This window comes from Bidens hawaiensis, unplaced genomic scaffold (assembly GCF_021521415.1).
Source record: "Bidens hawaiensis isolate Kalapana, Puna unplaced genomic scaffold, B.hawaiensis_p1.1 tig00031471_1, whole genome shotgun sequence".
In the NCBI taxonomy this organism is placed as follows: Eukaryota; Viridiplantae; Streptophyta; class Magnoliopsida; order Asterales; family Asteraceae; genus Bidens; species Bidens hawaiensis.
The window spans coordinates 162,185-172,249 of NW_027495305.1; positions in this window are offsets into that span (position 1 = coordinate 162,185).

The following is a 10,065-nucleotide window of genomic DNA, read 5'->3' on the forward strand; positions in this document are numbered from 1 at the left end:
CGCTTGATTATTAACCTCTAAACGAGCGATACCTAAACCCCCTTCTTTTATAGGTTTGGTGACTACCTCCCAAGCCACCCATGACATCTTCCTCACTTCATCCGAACCACCCCATAAGAACCTTCTCATCAAAGCTTCTAAATCATTGGTAACCTTCTTGGGTGCCTTAAAAAGCGAAAAATAACCAATTGCTCATTAAGAACACACGACGCTGATTTTTGGTTAAAATAATATTGCCCTCGACAACTAAAGTAAAAGTTACTATTGTTATAGATCTCATTGGCAATAATAGTTATAAACAGATAATAAATGATAGTTTGGTTTCTTAAAATTCAATTAACATATACTTTAAGTCCGTATAAGGATAAACAAATTGTGAAATACACAATCGTTTTGGACAATGAAGAACTTTTTGCCTTATTTAGCATTTGACATTCATTTTTACAATTCACATCTTCACTCTATGCAACACTTGACATTCATTTTTATAATTCGCATCATCACACTATGCAAGGTCCAAGGTGGTTTAAATGTCGGATACTGAGTAACAATTTTTTTGTGTCATCTAGTACCTTATATTCATTTTTACTTGTAACTTACAAATAATAAATCTAATTTATTTTCAAAAAATGAACATGGTAAAAACATTTGTAGGTCCTGTTGACCATATGCATAATGCATATTTAAATAATATTATATGGAGTAATAATAATATGTCTATAAATTTTATTTAATATTTGGCAAGTGATTCATGTAGACGAGTTTGATGGATTTAATAGTAAAATATTAGTCGTTTCATGCACTCGTTTTTTATCATCCCTTTTTTATATTTCTAAGTATCTTAGAATTAGATATGTTTTTTTTTACTGTTAGAACTAAATTCAAAGTTAACTCAACTAAAAATGTGTTTGGAACTTTGGATGGCTAGAAAATGAAATTAAAATTGAAATTCATCTCTTTTAAATTCTGTATACTAAAACAATTCAGGATTCCACGAATACTGAATTGAAACATTTACACTTTTAACAAAGGGGAAAGTGAATACGGTGCTGTCAGCCGCCTAATTTTACACGAAAAATTTGATTAAAATTAAAACCCTAACACTAAAATAGAAAACCACGTTTGTTCATCTCTCTCGGTTGCTTCATTATACATCATAAGCCATCTGCTCTCTTATGCATCGTTGCAAACACTAGGTTCATCAGTTCACGCTATAGGCAATTAACAAGGACAAATATTGAATTCCAGCCATCACGTCAGGTAAGGTTACGGTTTCTGATAGAATAATGTTTTCTTGGTTTGAAATTGATGCGTTTTGTGTGTGATTGTTTCAGTTTTTCTAAGTTTTGATGCAATTGGTATTGAAATTGATCATCTAATTATGTTTTTCAGACACAGATTTCTAGAGAATTGGTTTTAATTTGAATCTAATATTTTAATTGATCTATAAACCCTAATTCCCTAAATCTTATATTTTTCTCAATTGTCCAATAATCAAAATGTTCCCAGGGATTGAACCTTTCTTTCAATTTCATTTGCAGATACGAAGGTTTTCGCAATATTTGGAATCCAATCTAGCTATTGTTCTCTTCACACAAGTTTCTAATTCTAGGTACTTTCTGTCCACTCTAATTTTTCTTACCCAATTTCAGATTGTGTAGCTTGTTATTCTACTGTTATTAGTTAAATTTGGGATCGTACCGATCGTACCCATGACATCAATTTTAATTAGTAGTATGGAGAATATATAATGGCACACACATTCAATCGACAATATAAAGAATAAAATGTCACTTACCATGTTCTGTTCTTCATGGCATTCAATAAGAAATATACAAATCTAATTCCAGTAAAGAAAAATATTTGTCTTATCCGATAAATCAATCGCGTGTAACTGACGAAATAGGTTTGTCTGAAAGTTCTAACACGATTCAGATATTAATCCAGGCTACTGATTATTTATAAAGATTGAAATCAAGATCATAAGTTTGAATATATGGTCGAATTCATCATTTAAGTACGCAAAATAAACAACACAACATCACCAAGCATTGTCTTTGTTACTAATCTACCAAGTGTGAAGATTGTTTTTTTTTTCCGTGTATGATAAACCTATAAAAAGTATACAGCTAACCTTTGAACAACGTTGAACGTTGTAAAGATCTTTTCCGAAAACATATGTACCAAATATATGTTTGCATATGTTTTCTTAATTCGAATTTGAGCTTCACATTCGCACCTTGAAGGACCATGTTTTCTTTGTTTCTTTTTTTGTATATCATCAATTATTGACTTTGGTTAAAAATATTAAAGTTAATATAATAATATTAAGTGATATGAAACACAAAAAACAAGCGAAAAAATAAAATTAAATGTTAATTGGACCGGTTCTGCTAGGCAGTGCATTTACAATATTCATGTTGTTCAAAAAAAGTTAAAAAATAAAAACATTTGAAAATTGTTTATGTAAAATTAGTTATTTAAAATAAACATTTTTTATTCAATAAAGCAGGACTTAATTCATATCTACACTTCTTGAACTATATATATTTGGTAAAAGGCTGAGGCCTTGGCAAACACTTATTGATGAAAAGGATATACAAGACAAGGCATCAAAGCTAGCTGGAACACTAAAATAATTTTTAAGAAAATCCTTAAACAATAGTTGAGTTATATCCTATCTTTTAAATACCAATGAAATCGAAACTACAAAGAGGCTAGAAAGGTTGAATTTTTTGAAAAATTAATCACATGTGATCCTGTTTTGTGTAAACTGATTAATGATTATTTGTCTAATTCATTTAAGCTATACGAACCGAAAACTTTTTTAATATTGAGCCCAGACATTTCTTTATCCATTATTCGTTTAAAATATACGACGTTTAAGAGATATGGGCCTTTTTATTTTGGTTCGGCCGATGTATTTAAATTCTTAGGGCCGTCCCTGAATTTGAGGCTCGGTAGTCGGTACACTATTTATCACATATTCATTTCACATATATTTTACATAGTTTATGTCTTCAGGGACTTGCAGTTGGGTTAACACTTCCTCATGGGCCAAACTTGTGGGCTTCTCTCCAAATACTTTTAACCCCATGGTGATTTTTTTTTACAGAATTGTTTACTTGTATTTTGATCCCTTATTTTTTAGAAAATGCATTCGTGCTAACCCCGGCTTTAGATTTTGTATAGAAGTTGGGTTAGCAATGTAGTAAAGTTGGTTTGCTCTTCCTTTAGGGTCTTAGTCTTAGCTAGGTGTACAAAAAACCGGTTTGGGATCGGTTTTAGGCAAACCGAACCGAACCGGTTTGGGTTTAAAACCGGTGTCACCCAAACCAGTTCTCAAACCGACCCAAACCGTCAGTTTCAGGACAGGTTCCCCTTAAGATCTAACAAACTGATTTTAAAACCGAACTGGTTTTAGAAAAACCGGTTTAAAATCGGCTAAAACCGGTTTATAAACCGAACCGACGTGACCAGGTCGGCCTATCTTGTGTCTAAACCGGTTTATAAACCGAACCGGTATGAGTCAAACCAGTTTTGACCAGCCGTTGACCAAACCGGTTCAGTTTAGGTTTAAAACCGATTTTGTACACCCAGACATATCAAATATGGTCCAACTCCAACCATATTGGAGCCTTAATGATCTGTGCAAACTAGCAGTAAAAGTTGAGAAACAACTAAAAGCAAGAAGCAAAACCACACCCACCAAACTCAGTCTAAACGAAACCGAAAACACCTGTATCCCAAACCCCGTTCCGGCCGCAAACAGACTCAACACAATCAAAACTGAAACTTTAGGTGGATCATCTAGTCCATCCTCCGCTCCAACACGCCCTAATCGGTGTTTCAAATGTCAAGGTTTGGGCCATTTCGCTAGAGATTGCCCAAATAAACATCTCGTTACGTTCATTGAAGATGCTCTACTTGTTTACGATACTGAAAATGAAGAGGAACCAGAAACGTATGATGAGGTCGTGTACCCGGACAAAGGGGAGTCGATGGTCACACAGCGAGCTCTTAGTACAGTTCCGGGAACCCATGTTGATGACACGTTATGGCTCCGTAACAACATTTTTCGCACTAAAGGTACCACAAAAGGGAAAGTTTGCACGATCATAATAGACGGGGGAAGTTGTGAGAACATGGTAGCCACAAGTATGGTTGAAAAACTGGGATTAAAAGCCGAACCACATCCGGAACCGTATCAGTTGTCTTGGTTAAAAAAAGGAAACGCGGTGAAGGTCAATCAACGGTGTCTCGTTAAGTTCTCAATCGACAATCGTTACTCGAATGAGGTATGGTGTGAGGTCATCCCCATGGATGCTTGCCATGTGTTATTGGGACGACCATGGCAGTATGATAGGCGAACGAAAAATGACGGGTTCAAGAACACATACACGTTTCGGAAAGATGGTGTTAACATTGTGCTCGCTCCATTAGACACTCGTGAGATAGGAACATAAGCTATCATCCTCACCAAATCAGCCTTCATTGATTTCACAAAACTCACCACCCCACCATTCATACATTCCTTTGTAATTTTTGAACAAAATGCTATATCAGGTAGCCCACCCATTGAAGTACAACCTCTTCTAGAGGAATATGGCGATGTGTTTCCGGAAGAAATACCAGCTGGATTACCCCTCATGCGAGAAATCCAACACTGTATTAATCTTGTTCTGGGATCAGTTATTCCTAACAAACCTGCCTATCGCATGAACCCAAAGGAATTTGAAGAACTCCACCGACAGGTAACCGAGCTTCTCGATAAAGGACTCATTCGGGAGAGCATGAGTCTTTGTGCAGTCCCGGCGTTGCTTGTGCCAAAACCCTGCGGTGCATATCGCATGTGTGTTGATAGTCAAGCTGTCAACAAAATTACCATAAAGTATCGATTCCCTATACCACGATTTGAAGACCTACTCGATCAATTATATTGTTTTCGGATCACCAAGCGTTACGGTTTATTAATGGCCAACAGAAGCTGAACCCCCGTCACGCTAAGTGGGTTGAATATCTACAAGACTTCTCCTTTGTTATTAAACACAAAGCAGGTGTCGACAACACCGTGGCTGACGCGTTAAGCCGACGGCGTATCCTTTTGACTTCGCTGCAAATTCAGGTTGAGGGTTTTGAAGTTTTTTGAAGTCTTTATCATGAGGACCCGGACTTCTCTGAGCTGCGGCTAGACTGCCAAACAGCCCCGTCAAAGGGCTATGCCATCCATGACGATTTTTTGTTCCGAGGGAGTCGGTTATGTATACTCGATGTTCCCTAAGGGATGCAATTATTTTGGAAAGCCACAAGGGGGGTTAGCTGGACATTTTGGACACGATAAAACTCTCAAGCTGGTCCAGGAAAAGTTTTTTTGGCTTAAGATGGGTGTCGATGTTGCACGAATTGTGGATCGTTGCCGTATTTGCCACATTGCCAAAACTCACCACTCTAAGGCAGGTCTTTACACACCATTACCGGTACCAGAGGGCCCATGGGAAGATGTTAGTCTCGATTTTGTTGTTGGTCTTCCCCGTACACAACGACAAAAAGATTCGATCATGGTTGTGGTTGATAGGTTCTCAAAAATGGTACACTTTGTTCCGTGTTCCAAGACGTATGATGCAAGTCAGGTTGCCCGTCTTTATTTTGCTGAGATTGTTAAGCTTCATGGGGTACCTAAGTCCTTAACTTCTGATAAGGACGTCAAATTTGTGGGTCATTTTTGGAGAACGTTGTGGAAACGTCTGGGTTCTAAACTCCACTTCAGTAGCGCCCATCACCCGCAAAGTGTCGGTCAAACCGAAGTCACAAACCGCAGCCTTGGGAACCTACTTCGTAGTCTTATTGGTAATCATCCTCGACAGTGGGATACTGTGCTACCCCAAGCTGAATTTGCATATAACCGGTCCACAAATCGATCAACCGGTATGAGCCCTTTTTTGGTTGTTTATGGCAGGAACCCTTTTACCCCGTTGGATCTCACGCCGCTACCCGCTACTGAACATTATAGCGCTGATGGGGAGGAAAGATCGGCCCAAATCAAAGAAATTCATAAACAGGTGCGTGCACAAATTGAGAATAATAATATTGTCTACCAGGAAGGGGGATCTTGTGTGGATTCATTTGAGTAAGGATCGGTTTCCGGGTGGACGCTTCGGTAAACTTCAACCCCGTGCTGACGGTCCCTTTAAAGTGCTTAAACGCATCAATGACAACGCTTACAAGACTGACTTGCCAGGCCACTATAATGTTTCTGCCACCTTCAATGTGGCGGATTTGTCCCCGTTTGTTCCTGAAGTTGATGACCCGTTTGACTCGAGGGCGAGTCCTTTCGAGGGGGGGGGGGGGGATGATGCAAGCGACCCGAACCAAGCTGATGACCCGTAATCAGATCCGACCCGTTTCAAAGACCCATCTGGAGGCCGCCAAAGAAGCATTATTTTCTGTTTATTTGTTTTTTTGTTATTATCTCTTTTTGACTTTATCTTGTTTTATTTTTATCCTTTTAAGTTGTTACCTATTTTGGGGGATCTAGAATGTCTTATATTCTGGATACTTTTGTTAAGAAGGTAGACTGGTTTTTATTTTATCAATAATACTTGGCTTGCTTATGCTTGGAAAAGTTTGAATCCATTCTATTGCATGTAAGATTGCATCAGTATCACATTTACAGATTTTAGTTGATTTTATCGCCGTCGACGGCAAACGGTGACAATTGGAAAGGGTGGAAGATGTTGACTGTGTGAATGAGACTAAGAAGGGGAGACTTGAGGCAAATTTTTATTTTTTTTAACAACAAAAGTAAATAAATGTTTCAAATCAGTTTAGGGCGCATTTTTAACATACACTAATGTTTTAAAATAATAACACTTAATCATTTATTAAAAGTTATGACTTATGCGGAAATTTAAAATATGATCATGATAAGAGATCATTCGTCGTGTTTTGTGTTTCCTGGTATTATTATTATTATTATTATTATTATTATTATTATTATTATTATATAGTAATCTTGCCGACATATTTAATATTATACATAGTTTCCATAGTTTGACATTGTTTCATGCACACAGTTTTGCAGGTATCCTACGGTTTACGGAATTAACATGACGCCGACCATCACTTTCATAAAAATAATATATAAAAAGAGAAATATATATCTGTCATCAATATAGTTGATTTGTCCACCCCCCCCCCCCCCCAACGGTTATACTTGATTTGTTTCTGATTGTAATATGTGAAAGGTAATTTAATAATTCTTTTAATTCAGTAAATGTGTGAAGAAATTGAAAAGTAATTTTGTTTTAAACTCACAAAAAATTATTATTCTCATCATATACATAACCAAATTGTAACATTGTATTATTTTATTTATATAACATTTTCATCCTTTTAATATGAAATATAATATTTTTTTGCAAAAAAGTTTCTATTATATCTACATTGCTATGTTGATAAATAATGTAAAGTCACATTTTCTAAATAAAATTTTCTAGGTTTAACTAATAACTTTAAATAAATCATATACAATTAATTGTTGCAAAGTTTTAGACAGCTAACGTAACAGTTTACAACCAACGCTTTTACCATTGATCCTTTTAATAATAAACAAAGTGGCTAAACTTTTGCACCTGGTGATTTTGTTTATTGTGGTTAAAAAAGCACTTTTATAACTAGGAGGGGGTCCCAACGGTAAAAATAGTGCGGGAGAGGAACTAGTGTCGCAATGAATCCTTTACACTTTGGGATGTTACATCACGGAGCTGTATAATGTTACAGTATTCCCACGTGACACCGCACAAGTATGTAGACCCCACACCCTCGCGATTGAGGCGTGTAAAACATGGCCCAAAAGAATCATGTGGTGTGTTATCATATTATGAACATATCTTCAATGAATTATTGTGTTACATTTCTCGATCTCACACAAACACATTACATCTCCAATGCTACGTGTCACCACTAATTTGATTAGGTTATTTGAGAAGGATACAATATTTCACGATTCAAAGTGAAAGCAATCTAGACTTAGGCATGTTTTAATTGTCTATTGTTGTAAAGCCCATGTAAGGTTTGTTAGAATATGATCTCTATAACAACAATAACAAAATGTACATATTGTGAAACAACCAGTTCAAACATACAAATTAAACTCAGTTTTTACTTGGTATGTTGGAAAACTACAAAGCATACCAAGTAAAACCGCCCTTACTTGGTGCGCCCAAAGTAATTTCATACCAACGTCATGAGGTTCTGGGGTCATTAACCACCATAAACCGATTTCGAGCTACTAAAGGTCCAAAACATATCTAAATACATATACACACATAATATCTGTACTTTAAGATCCTTCTATCAAATATGATCATGTACATAAACATTTGCTTGTGCATTTACAATGATAACCATGAAAGGTTCTTGTGCATGCCGCATTTAAATATTGATTAAGGCACATCATGATTCATGAGAGGTACTAACTTCTAGCAAGAGCTAACAATTCCTTAAGGATATTATAACTTGTTCTAACACTCACTTTATGAAAGATTCATAAAGTGCAGCCACCTTCAAACATACTTTTATCGACCGAATAAAATTTAAAGGTTAATTGTATGATTGGTCCAAAGATCACCAACCATGAGGTTGACCATTGATGCATACATCCTTGTAGTTGATCACCAACCAAGCGTAATTATGCATGCATGCATCATTTTCAAAAATTTTTAAAAATTTAGTTTTGTCCCCCGAATGGTCAAGTGCATTTAACACTTTGTGTTAAACTAGTGAATCAGTTGCTTTCAACATGTTTATAACTTTATTGTAACATATAACCTATGTCACAATATCTTATAGAAAGATGCTCTTTATACTTTTAAATAGTTTATGAAATGTATAATCTGATTAAACGTATTACGTGTCACTTTAAGACTGGTCGACTAACATCTTTTTGGAATGGCCATGTCACACAATCTTTTCTCGTTTGTATCTAGATAGGTGAAGAAACACTAGGTGAACCCACAGGCAGATTATAGATAATCTGGGGGTTGAGTAATGTTTCCCACGGATGAGGTCTAGCAGAGAAGGTTGTTCTTCTGGAGACCTGCAAAACAGACACCGTAAGCTCGTCACTGAGAAGGGGGGGGGGTTCCTCCTTGTGACCACCCTCCGGCGTGAGAATCAGACTAGATTGCTCTGAATATAAGTGTATATTAAGAGATTGCTAGATAAGATTGAGATATCAGATCATGTCCTTACCATTCCAAGGTGTTGGAGTATTTATAGCCGAAGGTAGGTTTCCAAGCAGGTATAGCCGGCTGAATAGTATTCCTGTTCTACCAACAGTGGACTATGCACAGGCCATGCTGGTTGGTGGATAGGTTACGGCCAACAGTAATAAGGTCGGCTGTATACTGTTCCACCAACTGTAGGCTGCGCACGTCCCATCATAAGGGTTGGTGAGTAGGCAGCGGCTAATAGTGACAAACAGTACTAGAGGGTGCTCCTCCTCGTATTGTTGTCGGTGAGCTGTCACCCTGTGATTAGGTCATGGGCTGCTCTGGTCAAACTGTCTGTTCCGTCCATACCTTAGTAGGTATAGTACGAAAGACCTTCCAGAAGCATACGGACTGGCTCATTTAGGCGGGAGTGTTCCCGCCTTGCTCATTCCTTCATGTGACAACTGAAGTAACAAATGCCTTGTGCGTGTAGCCTTGCTGTTAGTGCGGGTAGCCTTCCCTGATGGCTTGTATCCGCAGCTGCGGGAACAGGCGGGGTACTTCACCATTGGGAGGCTTTCCCTGCGGGTACAGCTGGCGTACTGCGCGTAAGGTTCTTTGAGCATGGTGGGTCCTGCTGGAGCAGTTGGTCATCGCGCAGACGTCCCTGTTCAAGGTGAGTCTTGCGGGTCCAACTGGGCTCTGCTGGGACCTACCTCTTCAAGTCCCCCCAGTCCAATGTTCTTCTCATGAATTATTAATAAGTGAGGTGAACTTTTGGACTTAGCAAGGGGTTTTGAAAAGGGTTTAGTTTTTCGGTTTTCCGTGGTGATTCCTCCCGCGGTTTTCCTGA